Source organism: Oncorhynchus masou, chromosome 29 (assembly GCF_036934945.1).
Source record: "Oncorhynchus masou masou isolate Uvic2021 chromosome 29, UVic_Omas_1.1, whole genome shotgun sequence".
Classification (NCBI taxonomy): domain Eukaryota; kingdom Metazoa; phylum Chordata; class Actinopteri; order Salmoniformes; family Salmonidae; genus Oncorhynchus; species Oncorhynchus masou.
The window spans coordinates 78,217,501-78,228,491 of record NC_088240.1 but is presented as its reverse complement, the minus strand read 5'-3'; the positions used below and the strand labels follow the sequence as shown (position 1 = coordinate 78,228,491).

At 37.5% G+C, this 10,991-nt stretch overlaps 1 protein-coding gene across 1 annotated transcript in view; it reads left to right on the top strand.

Moving 5' to 3' along the window:
- The first annotated feature begins 351 nt into the window (after positions 1 to 351).
- The window catches only part of LOC135520644 (uncharacterized), a 22,980-nt gene continuing 12,340 nt past the window's right edge, over positions 352 to 10,991 (top strand). The window contains 1 exon segment of the mRNA XM_064946349.1: positions 352 to 961. The gene's annotated coding sequence lies outside the window, so the exon portion shown is untranslated.

The following is a 10,991-nucleotide window of genomic DNA, read 5'->3' as shown; positions in this document are numbered from 1 at the left end:
GCTGATTTCCTGCAATTATACACACTTTGCCATTGCTTATGACGTGTTCGGGGGCCGTGGCACGTTTGCGGTCCATAATGGTCCGCAATCCGGCTCTGCATAGCAGTTGCAGTGCATTATTGAGAAGGATAGCTCATGTCTTCTGTATACAGTCTTTCTGGTATTGGAACCAATCGTATTGGAACAATAATCACTTCCTTAAGCCAATTACAGACCATCATTGATGGGTTGGAACTCAGCATCCGAAAGCCCTGGAGAGAACTCTCATCAACACCAGTTCGAGCGACCAATGGGAGCGCACTTGAGCTTTGCGGACCTTAGTGAGACCAGTCGCACAATCCCATAGGCATTGTATGATCGGGGTCGGTCGGAATTTCTGACGGAACTCTTTATATCAGCTTGGAATAAATGCATCGTAAATTTGCAGAGGTAAAATGTGTAGTTTAATTCAGGAAGACAAAAATCTGGCGACCTTCCTTTTAACGGTGTGATATGCCTATTGTGCTGCACTTGCTTGCTATAGTGAGTTTCGTAGGATAGCTGGCGTTTTCTTCTACGGATTGTTTTTTTTTACCAGACAATTATATGTGCAACACATGGAATTTATGCACATCGTTTAGTTACAAAATGTATTTCAACAGGAAAAGTTAGACAATATTTCCATAAACTTGCCATTGCACAGCTTGTAGGCTACATAATAGTTTATTCCATCGATAGAGTCAACTAAAAGAGTTTAGCTAAGGCTAGTAAAAATAAATAGTGCAGATATGTCATATTGTCGACGGATATGCTGGTACACAACATTGGGCAGCAGTTTATCGACTAGAAAATGAGGATGATTTGTCACAATAGTCTTCCTTCAACAGTTTATAAGACAGTCGTTATTGACTAACCAGAGCGAATTTATCGCAGCAATCCAGTGCGCACGGTTTCCCCGGCTGTTATCCGGCAGAACGCGCAGGTAAGTCATGGCAATATATTAACCTTTTTTGATACAGGAACATCATGAAACAAATGCTCAGTAATAGTTGAGTTGTCTTCGTGTTTCTCGTTACCTCGGGTTCCACATATGGCACAAAGTGATTTGCTATCAATGTGGATAAATATAGGATACAGTAACAAAACATATTGATTTGAAAGCTGCGCCACAGAAATCGACTTATCACATACACACCGCTTGTAAGACGCAGCTGATACACATTGCCACAGTTTTTATACATTGATACTTCATATGTGATTAGACGACACACACGCAGCCAGTCAGTGTATACACACTCGGGTTCTTATACACCCACGCACGCTTAATGATGCATGCAAGTAATACCTCCGTAACCTACATGCAATAATGCATGCATGCAGTGGCTGAGCTACAAGTTGTTAACCTGTAAAAGATATAGATGTGCGGAAGTCCATTCATACACAGACCGGTTACAGCCAGATATGGGTACACAAGCAGCGGCAGGTTCATTGCGCAGTTAAACTCACTATGGGCATTTCAGATTTACGTCTGTTTGCACTAGGCTACTTCTTCTCTGCTGGCCTTTTATCAGAACTAAAGCCATTTTTTGTGCAGGGTGCATATTAGACTATTGTTTTTCAATATGGAATATGAAAGGAATGTTGTTCAAATGTGAGCATTTAACATTTTGCTCTTCACAGGGTGTGGAGATATTTCCCTCTCCACACCCAGATTGGATCAAACCAATCTGAAACCAATGAGTCATGATGGACAAGTTTTGTTACATCTTCTTCACACTATAGTATCGTAAATCAATAAGCAAGATGCTGTTGCTGTGATACAATGGCATGCAGCATTAGTCCTGTGTGTTTGTTCTGAATTAGTTTAGTGTCATGTCATGATGTCCTTCCTTCAGTGGACATGGAACTCATGGATACATCATTCTGATCTGCACAGCACTGAGTGTTTTGTCCTTTACTTTTTGTTCCCATGTATTCTCTCACTCCCTCCCTCCTTTCCTCCAGTCCTTTAGCATGCAACGTTGTATGTGAGACAGCCTTGCCTCAGCCCCCACTCCTCATGCAACTGCAGTGCTTCTAGTCAGGAAGAGACATAACTATAGAGAGACATCTATAGAGAAACATCTATAGAGAGGAATCTAACTTACAATGTTACAGTATAAACTCAGTGGCCAGTTTAAGGTACACCCATCTAGTACCGTGTCAGACCTCCTTTGCCACCAGAACAGCCTGAATTTTTTGGGGCATGGACACTTTGCTCAATTGGTTTCAAGGGACCTAACATGTACCAGGAAATCATTCCCCACACCATTACACCACCGCTACCAGCCTGTCCATGCAGGATGGGGCCATGGACTCTTGACTCTGCCACCAGCATGACGCAACAGGAACTGGGATTCGTTGGACCAGCCAAAGTTTTGTCCAGTGTTGTTGATCATGTGCCCACTGGAGCCGCTTCTTCTTCGTCTTGTTTTTAGCTGATAGGAGTGGAACCCGGTGTGGTCGTCTGCTGCAATAGCCAATCGGTGACAAGGACCAACAAGTTGTGCGTTCCAAGATGCCATTCTGCACACCATTGTTGTACTGCGTCATTATTTGCCTGTTTGTGGCCTGCCTGTTGCACGATTCTTGCCATTCTTCTTCGACCTCTCATCAGCAAGCTGTTTTCGCCCACAGGATTGTCACTTACTGGATGCTTTTTGTTTCTCGCAACATTCTCGGTAAACCCTAGACTGTCGTGAGTGAATAGCCCAGGAGGCCAGCTGTTTCTGAGACACTCGAAACCACACGCCTGGCACTGACGATCATACCATGCTTAAGTCGCTCATTTTGCCCATTCTAGCGTTCAATCGAACAGTATCTGAATGCCTCGATGCTTGCTTTATATAGCACGCCACTACCATGTGATTCAATCTGTAGTGGCAAACTATTTTTGTAAACTGGCCACTGATTGTATAGTAGTAATTATGCAGATATAACTATAGAGACTAACTTACAGTATATAGTGGTAACTATAGAGATATAACTATAGAGACATCCAACTTCTGATGTTACAGTATATAGTGGGAACTATAGAGATATAACTATAGAGACATCTAACTTACAATGACACAATATATAGTGGTAAGTATAGAGATATAACTATAGAGACATCTAACTTACAATGACACAATATATAGTGGTAAGTATAGAGATATAACTATAGAGACATCTAACTTACAATGACACAATATATAGTGGTAAGTATAGAGATATAACTATAGAGACATCTAACTTACAATGACACAATATATAGTGGTAAGTATAGAGATATAACTATAGAGACATCTAACTTACAATGACACAATATATAGTGGTAAGTATAGAGATATAACTATAGAGACATCTAACTTACAATGACACAATATATAGTGGTAAGTATAGAGATACAACTATAGAGATATAACTATAGAGACTATCTTACAGTATATAGTGGTAACTATAGAGATATAACTTTAGAGACATCTATAGAGATATGACTATAGAGACATCTAACTTCTGATGTTACAGTATATAGTGGTAACTATAGAGATATGACTATAGAGACATCTAACTTCTGATATTACAGTATATAGTGGTAACTATGGAGATATACCTATAGAGATATCTAAGTTACGATGTTACAGTATATAGTGGTAACTATAGAGATATGACTATAGAGACTGTGCAATCCGGTTTCCGAGCCGGTCACGGGTGCACCTCAGCCACGCTCAAGGTACTAAACGATATCATAACCTCCATCGATAAAAGACAGTACTGTGCAGCTGTCTTCATCGACCTGGCCATGGCTTTCGACTCTGTCAATCACGGGGCGGCAGGGTAGCCTAGTGGTTAGAGCTTTGGACTAGTAACCGAAAGGTTGCAAGTTCAAATCCAACTGACAAGGTACAAATCTGTCGTTCTGCCCCTGAACAGGCAGTTAACCCACTGTTCTTAGTCTGTCATTGAAAATAAGTTTTTAATGTTTTTAACTGACTTGCCTAGTTAAATAAAGGTTAAAAAAATAAATATATATTCTTATCGGCAGACTTAGTAGCCTCGGTTTTTCTAATGACTACCTAGCCTGGATCACCAACTACTTTGCAGACAGAGTTCAGTGTGTAAAATCGGAGGGCATGTTGTCCTGTCCTCTGGCAGTCTCTATGGGGGTACCACAGGGTTCAATTCTCGGGCAGACTCTTTTCTTTGTATATATCAATGATGTTGCTCTTGCTGCGGGCGATTCCCTGATCCACATCTACGCAGACAACACAATTCTGTATACTTCTGGCCCTTCCTTGGACACTGTGCTATCTAACCTCCAAACAAGCTTCAATTTCATACAACACTCCTTCCGTGGCCTCCAACTGCTCTTAAACGCTAGTAAAACCAAATGCATGCTTTTCAACCGTTCGCTGCCTGCACCCGACCTAGAATGTGTGGACATCTATAAGTACCTAGGTGTCTGGCTGGACTGCAAACTCTCCTTCCAGACTCATATCAAACATCTCCAATCCAAAATCAAATCTAGAATCGGCTTTCTATTTCGCAACAAAGCCTCCTTCACTCACACCGCAAAACTTACCTTAGTAAAACTGACTATCCTACCGATCCTCGACTTCGGCGATGTCATCTACAAAATAGCTTCCAATACTCTACTCAGCAAACTGGATGCAGTTTATCACAGTGCCATCCGTTTTGTTACTAAAGCACCTTATACCACCCACCACTGCGACCTGTATGCTCTAGTCGGCTGGCCCTCGCTACATGTTCGTCGCCAGACCCACTGGCTCCAGGTCATCTTCAAGTCTATGCTAGGTAAAGCTCCGCCTTATCTCAGTTCACTGCTCACGATGGCAACACCCACCAATAGCACACGCTCCAGCAGGTGTATCTCACTGATCATCCCTAAAGCCAAAACCTCATTTGGTCGCCTTTCCTTCCAGTTCTCTGCTGCCTGCGACTGGAACGAATTGCAAAAATCCCTGAAGTTGGAGACTTTTATCTCCCTCACCAACTTTAAACATCTGCTATCTGAGCAGCTAACCGATTGCTGCAGCTGTACATAGTCCATCGGTATTTAGCCCACCCAATTTACCTACCTCATCCCCATACTGTTTTTATTTATTTACTTTTCTGCTCTTTTGCACACCAGTATCTCTACCTGCACATGACCATCTGATCATTTATCACTCCAGTGTTGATCTGCTAAATTGTAATTATTCACTCCTATGGCCTATTTATTGCCTACCTCCTCATGCCTTTTGCACACAATGTATATATATTATTTTTTTCTACTGTGTTATTGACTTGTTTATAGTTTACTCCATGTGTAACTCTGTGTTGTTGTCTGTTCACACTGCTATGCTTTATCTTGGCCAGGTCGCAGTTGCAAATGAGAACTTGTTCCTAACTAGCCTACCTGGTTAAATAAAGGTGAAATAAAAATAAAAATAAAATAGAGACATCTAACTTCTGATGTTACAGTATATAGTGGTAACTATAGAGATATAACTATAGAGATACCTAACTTCTGATGTTACAGGATATAGTGGTAACTATAGAGATATAACTATAGAGATACCTAACTTCTGATGTTACAGGATATAGTGGTAACTATAGAGATATAACTATAGAGGTATAACTATAGAGATACCTAACTTCTGATGTTACAGTATATAGTGGTAACTATAGAGATATAACTATAGAGATACCTAACTTCTGATGTTACAGGATATAGTGGTAACTATAGAGATATAACTATAGAGATACCTAACTTCTGATGTTACAGGATATAGTGGTAACTATAGAGATATAACTATAGAGGTATAACTATAGAGATACCTAACTTCTGATGTTACAGTATATAGTGGTAACTATAGAGATATACCTATAGAGATATAACTATAGAGATACCTAACTTCTGATGTTACAGTATATAGTGGTAACTATAGAGATATACCTATAGACATACCTAACTTCTGATGTTACAGGATATAGTGGTAACTATAGAGATATACCTATAGAGATATCTAACTTCTGATGTTACAGGATATAGTGGTAACTATAGAGATATACCTATAGAGATATCTAACTTCTGATGTTACAGTATATAGTGGTAACTATAGAGATATACCTATAGCGATATCTAATTTCTGATGTTACAGTATATAGTGGTAACTATAGAGATATACCTATAGAGATATCTAACTTCTGATGTTACAGTATATAGTGGTAACTATAGAGATATACCTATAGAGATATCTAACTTCTGATGTTACAGGATATAGTAGAAACTATAGATATATAACTATAGAGACTTACTTACAGTATATAGTGGTAACAATAGAGATATAACTATAGAGATATCTAACTTCTGATGTTACAGTATATAGTGGTAACTATAGAGATATAACTATAGAGATATCTAACTTCTGATGTTACAGTATATAGTGGTAACTATAGAGATATAACTATAGAGACTTCCTTACAGTATATAGTGGTAACTATAGAGATATAACTATAGAGACTTACTTACAGTATATAGTGGTAACGAAAGAGATATAACTATAGAGACATCTAACTTCTGATGTTACAGGATATAGTGTTAACTATAGAGATATAACTATAGAGATATAACTATAGAGATATCTAACTTACGGTGTATCAGCATATAGTGGTAACTATAGAGATATAACTATAGAGATATAACTATAGGGATATATAACTTACAATTTTACAGTATGTAGTGGTAAGTATAGAGATATAACTATAGAGACTAACTTTCAGTATATAGTGGTAACTATAGAGATATAACTATAGAGACATCTAACTTCTGATGTTACAGTATATAGTGGTAACTATAGAGATATACCTATAGAGATATAACTATAGAGATACCTAACTTCTGATGTTACAGTATATAGTGGTAACTATAGAGATATACCTATAGACATACCTAACTTCTGATGTTACAGGATATAGTGGTAACTATAGAGATATACCTATAGAGATATCTAACTTCTGATGTTACAGGATATAGTGGTAACTATAGAGATATACCTATAGAGATATCTAACTTCTGATGTTACAGTATATAGTGGTAACTATAGAGATATACCTATAGAGATATCTAATTTCTGATGTTACAGTATATAGTGGTAACTATAGAGATATACCTATAGAGATATCTAACTTCTGATGTTACAGTATATAGTGGTAACTATAGAGATATACCTATAGAGATATCTAACTTCTGATGTTACAGGATATAGTAGAAACTATAGATATATAACTATAGATATATAACTATAGAGACTTACTTACAGTATATAGTGGTAACTATAGAGATATAACTATAGAGATATCTAACTTCTGATGTTACAGTATAGAGTGGTAACTATAGATATATAACTATAGAGATATCTAACTTCTGATGTTACAGTATATAGTGGTAACTATAGAGATATAACTATAGAGACTTCCTTACAGTATATAGTGGTAACTATAGAGATATAACTATAGAGACTTACTTACAGTATATAGTGGTAACGAAAGAGATATAACTATAGAGACATCTAACTTCTGATGTTACAGGATATAGTGTTAACTATAGAGATATAACTATAGAGATATAACTATAGAGATATCTAACTTACGGTGTATCAGCATATAGTGGTAACTATAGAGATATAACTATAGAGATATAACTATAGGGATATATAACTTACAATTTTACAGTATGTAGTGGTAAGTATAGAGATATAACTATAGAGACTAACTTTCAGTATATAGTGGTAACTATAGAGATATAACTATAGAGACATCTAACTTCTGATGTTACAGTATATAGTGGTAACTATAGAGATATGACTATAGAGATGTCTAATTTACTATGGTACAGCATATAGTGGTAACTATAGAGATATACAGTGGGGAGAACAAGTATTTGATACACTGCCGATTTTGCAAATGTTCCTACTTACAAAGCATGTAGAGGTCTGTCATTTTTATCATAGGTACACTTCAACTGTGAGAGATGGAATCTAAAACAAAAATCTAGAAAATCACATTGTATGATTTGTAAGTGATTAACTTGCATTTTATTGCATGACATAAGTATTTGATACATCAGAAAAGCATAAATTAATATTTGGAACAGAAACCTTTTTTTGCAATTGCAGAGATCATACATTTCCTGTAGTTCTTGACCAGGTTTGAACACACTGCAGCAGGGATTTTGGCCCACTCCTCCATACAGACCTTCTCCAGATCCTTCAGATTTCGGGGCTGTCGCTGGGCAATACGGACTTTCAGCTCCCTCCAAAGATTTTCTATTGGGTTCAGGTCTGGAGACTGGCTAGGCCACTCCAGGACCTTGAGATGCTTCCTATGGAGCCACTCAGTTGCCCTGGCTGTGTGTTTTGGGTTGTTGTCATGCTGGAAGACCCAGCCACGACCCATCTTCAATGCTCTTACTGAGGGGAGGTTGTTGGCCAAGATCTCGCAATACATGGCCCCATCCATCCTCCCCTCAATATGGTGCTTCCACCTCCATGCTTCACGGTTGGGATGGTGTTTTGAGGTTGTACTCCTCCTTCTTCTTCCTCCAAACACGGCGAGTGGAGTTTAGACCAAAAAGCTCTATTTTTGTCTCATCAGACCACATGACCTTCTCCCATTCCTCCTCTGGATCATCCAGATAGTCATTGGCAAACTTCAGACAGGCCTGGACATGCGTTGGCTTGAGCAGGGGGACCTTGCGTGTGCTGCAGGATTTTAATCCATGACGGCGTAGTGTGTTATTATTGGTTTTCTTTGAGACTGTGGGCCCAGCTCTCTTCAGGTCATTGACCAGGTCCTGCCGTGTAGTTCTGGGCTGATCCCTCACCTTCCTCATGATCATTGATGCCCCACGAGGTGAGATCTTGCATGGAGCCCCAGACCGAGGGTGATTGACCGTCATCTTGAACTTCTTCCATTTTCTAATAATTGCGCCAACAGTTGTTGCCTTCTCACCAAGCTGCTTGCCTATTGTCCTGTAGCCCATCCCAGCCTTGTGCAGGTCTACAATTTTATCCCTGATGTCCTTACACAGCTCTCTGGTCTTGGTCATTGTGGAGAGGTTGAAGTCTGTTTGATTGAGTGTGTGGACAGGTGTCTTTTATACAGGTAACGAGTTCAAACAGGTGCAGTTAATACAGGTAATGAGTAGAGAACAGGAGGGCTTCTTAAAGAAAAATGAACAGTCTGAGAGCCGGAATTCTTACTGGTTGGTAGGTGATCAAATACTTAAGTCATGCAATAAAATGCAAATTAATTACTTAAAAATCATACAATGTGATTTTCTGGATTTTTGTTTTAGATTCCGTCTCTCACAGTTGAAGTGTATCTATGATAAAACAATTACATACCTCTACATGCTTTGTAAGTAGGAAAACCTGCAAAATCAGCAGTGTATCAAATACTTGTTCTCCCCACTGTAACTATAGAGACTATCTTACAGTATATAGTGGTAACTATAGAGATATAACTATTGAGATATCTAACGTACTATGTTGCAGTATATAGTGGTAACTATAAAGATATAATTATAGAGATACCTAACTTCTGATGTTACAGTATATAGTGGTAACTATAGAGATATGCCTATAGAGACTAACTTACAGTATATAGTGGTAACTAAAGAGATATGACTATAGAGATGTCTAATTTACTATGTTACATCATATAGTGGTAACTATAGAGATATAACTATAGAGACTAACTTACAGTATTTAGTGTTATCTATAGAGATAAACCTATGCAGACGTCTAACTTACGGTGTTACAGTATATAGTGGGTACTATAGAGATATAACTATAGAGATATCTAACTTCTGATGTTACAGTATATAGTGGTAACTATACATATATAACTATAGAGACATCTAACTTCTGATGTTACAGTATATAGTGGTAACTATAGAGATATAACTATAGAGATATCTAACTTCTGATGTTACAGTATATAGTGGTAACTATAGAGATATAACTATAGATATATCTAACTTCTGATGTTACAGTATATAGTGGTAACTATAGAGATATAACTATAGATATATCTAACTTACAATGTTACAGTATATAGTGGTAACTATAGAGATAGAACTCTAGAGATATCTAATTTCTGATGTTACAGTATATAGTGGTAACTATAGAGATATAACTATAGAGACTATCTTACAGTATATAGTGGTAACTATAGAGATATGACTATAGAGACATCTAACTTCTGATGTTACAGTATATAGTGGTAACTATAGAGATATAACTATAGAGATATAACTATAGATATATATAACTTCTGATGTTACAGTATATAGTGGTAACTATAGAGATATGACTATAGAGACATCTAACTTCTGATGTTACAGTATATAGTGGTAACTATAGAGATATAACTATAGAGACTATCTTACAGTATATAGTGGTAACTATAGAGATATGACTATAGAGACATCTAACTTCTGATGTTACAGTATATAGTGGGAACTATAGAGATATAACTATTGAGACATCTAACGTTACAGTATATAGTGGTAAGTATAGAGATATAACTATAGAGACTATCTTACAGCATATATATATATATTTTTATTTGACCTTTATTTAACTAGGCAAGTCAGTTAAGAACACATCCTTATTTTCAATGACGGCCTGTTCAGGGGCAGAACGACAGATTTGTACCTTGTTTGAACTTGCAACCTTCCGGTTACTAGTCCAACTCTCTAACCACTAGGCTACCCTGCCGCCCCATATAGTGGTAACTATAGAGATATAACTATAGAGATATAACTATAGAGACTAACTTACAGTATATAGTGTTATCTATAGCGATAAACCTATGCAGTCATCTAACCTACGATGTTACAATATATAGTGGGAACTATAGAGATTTAACTATAGAGCTATAACTATAGAGATATGAATATAGAGATGTCTCATTTACTATAT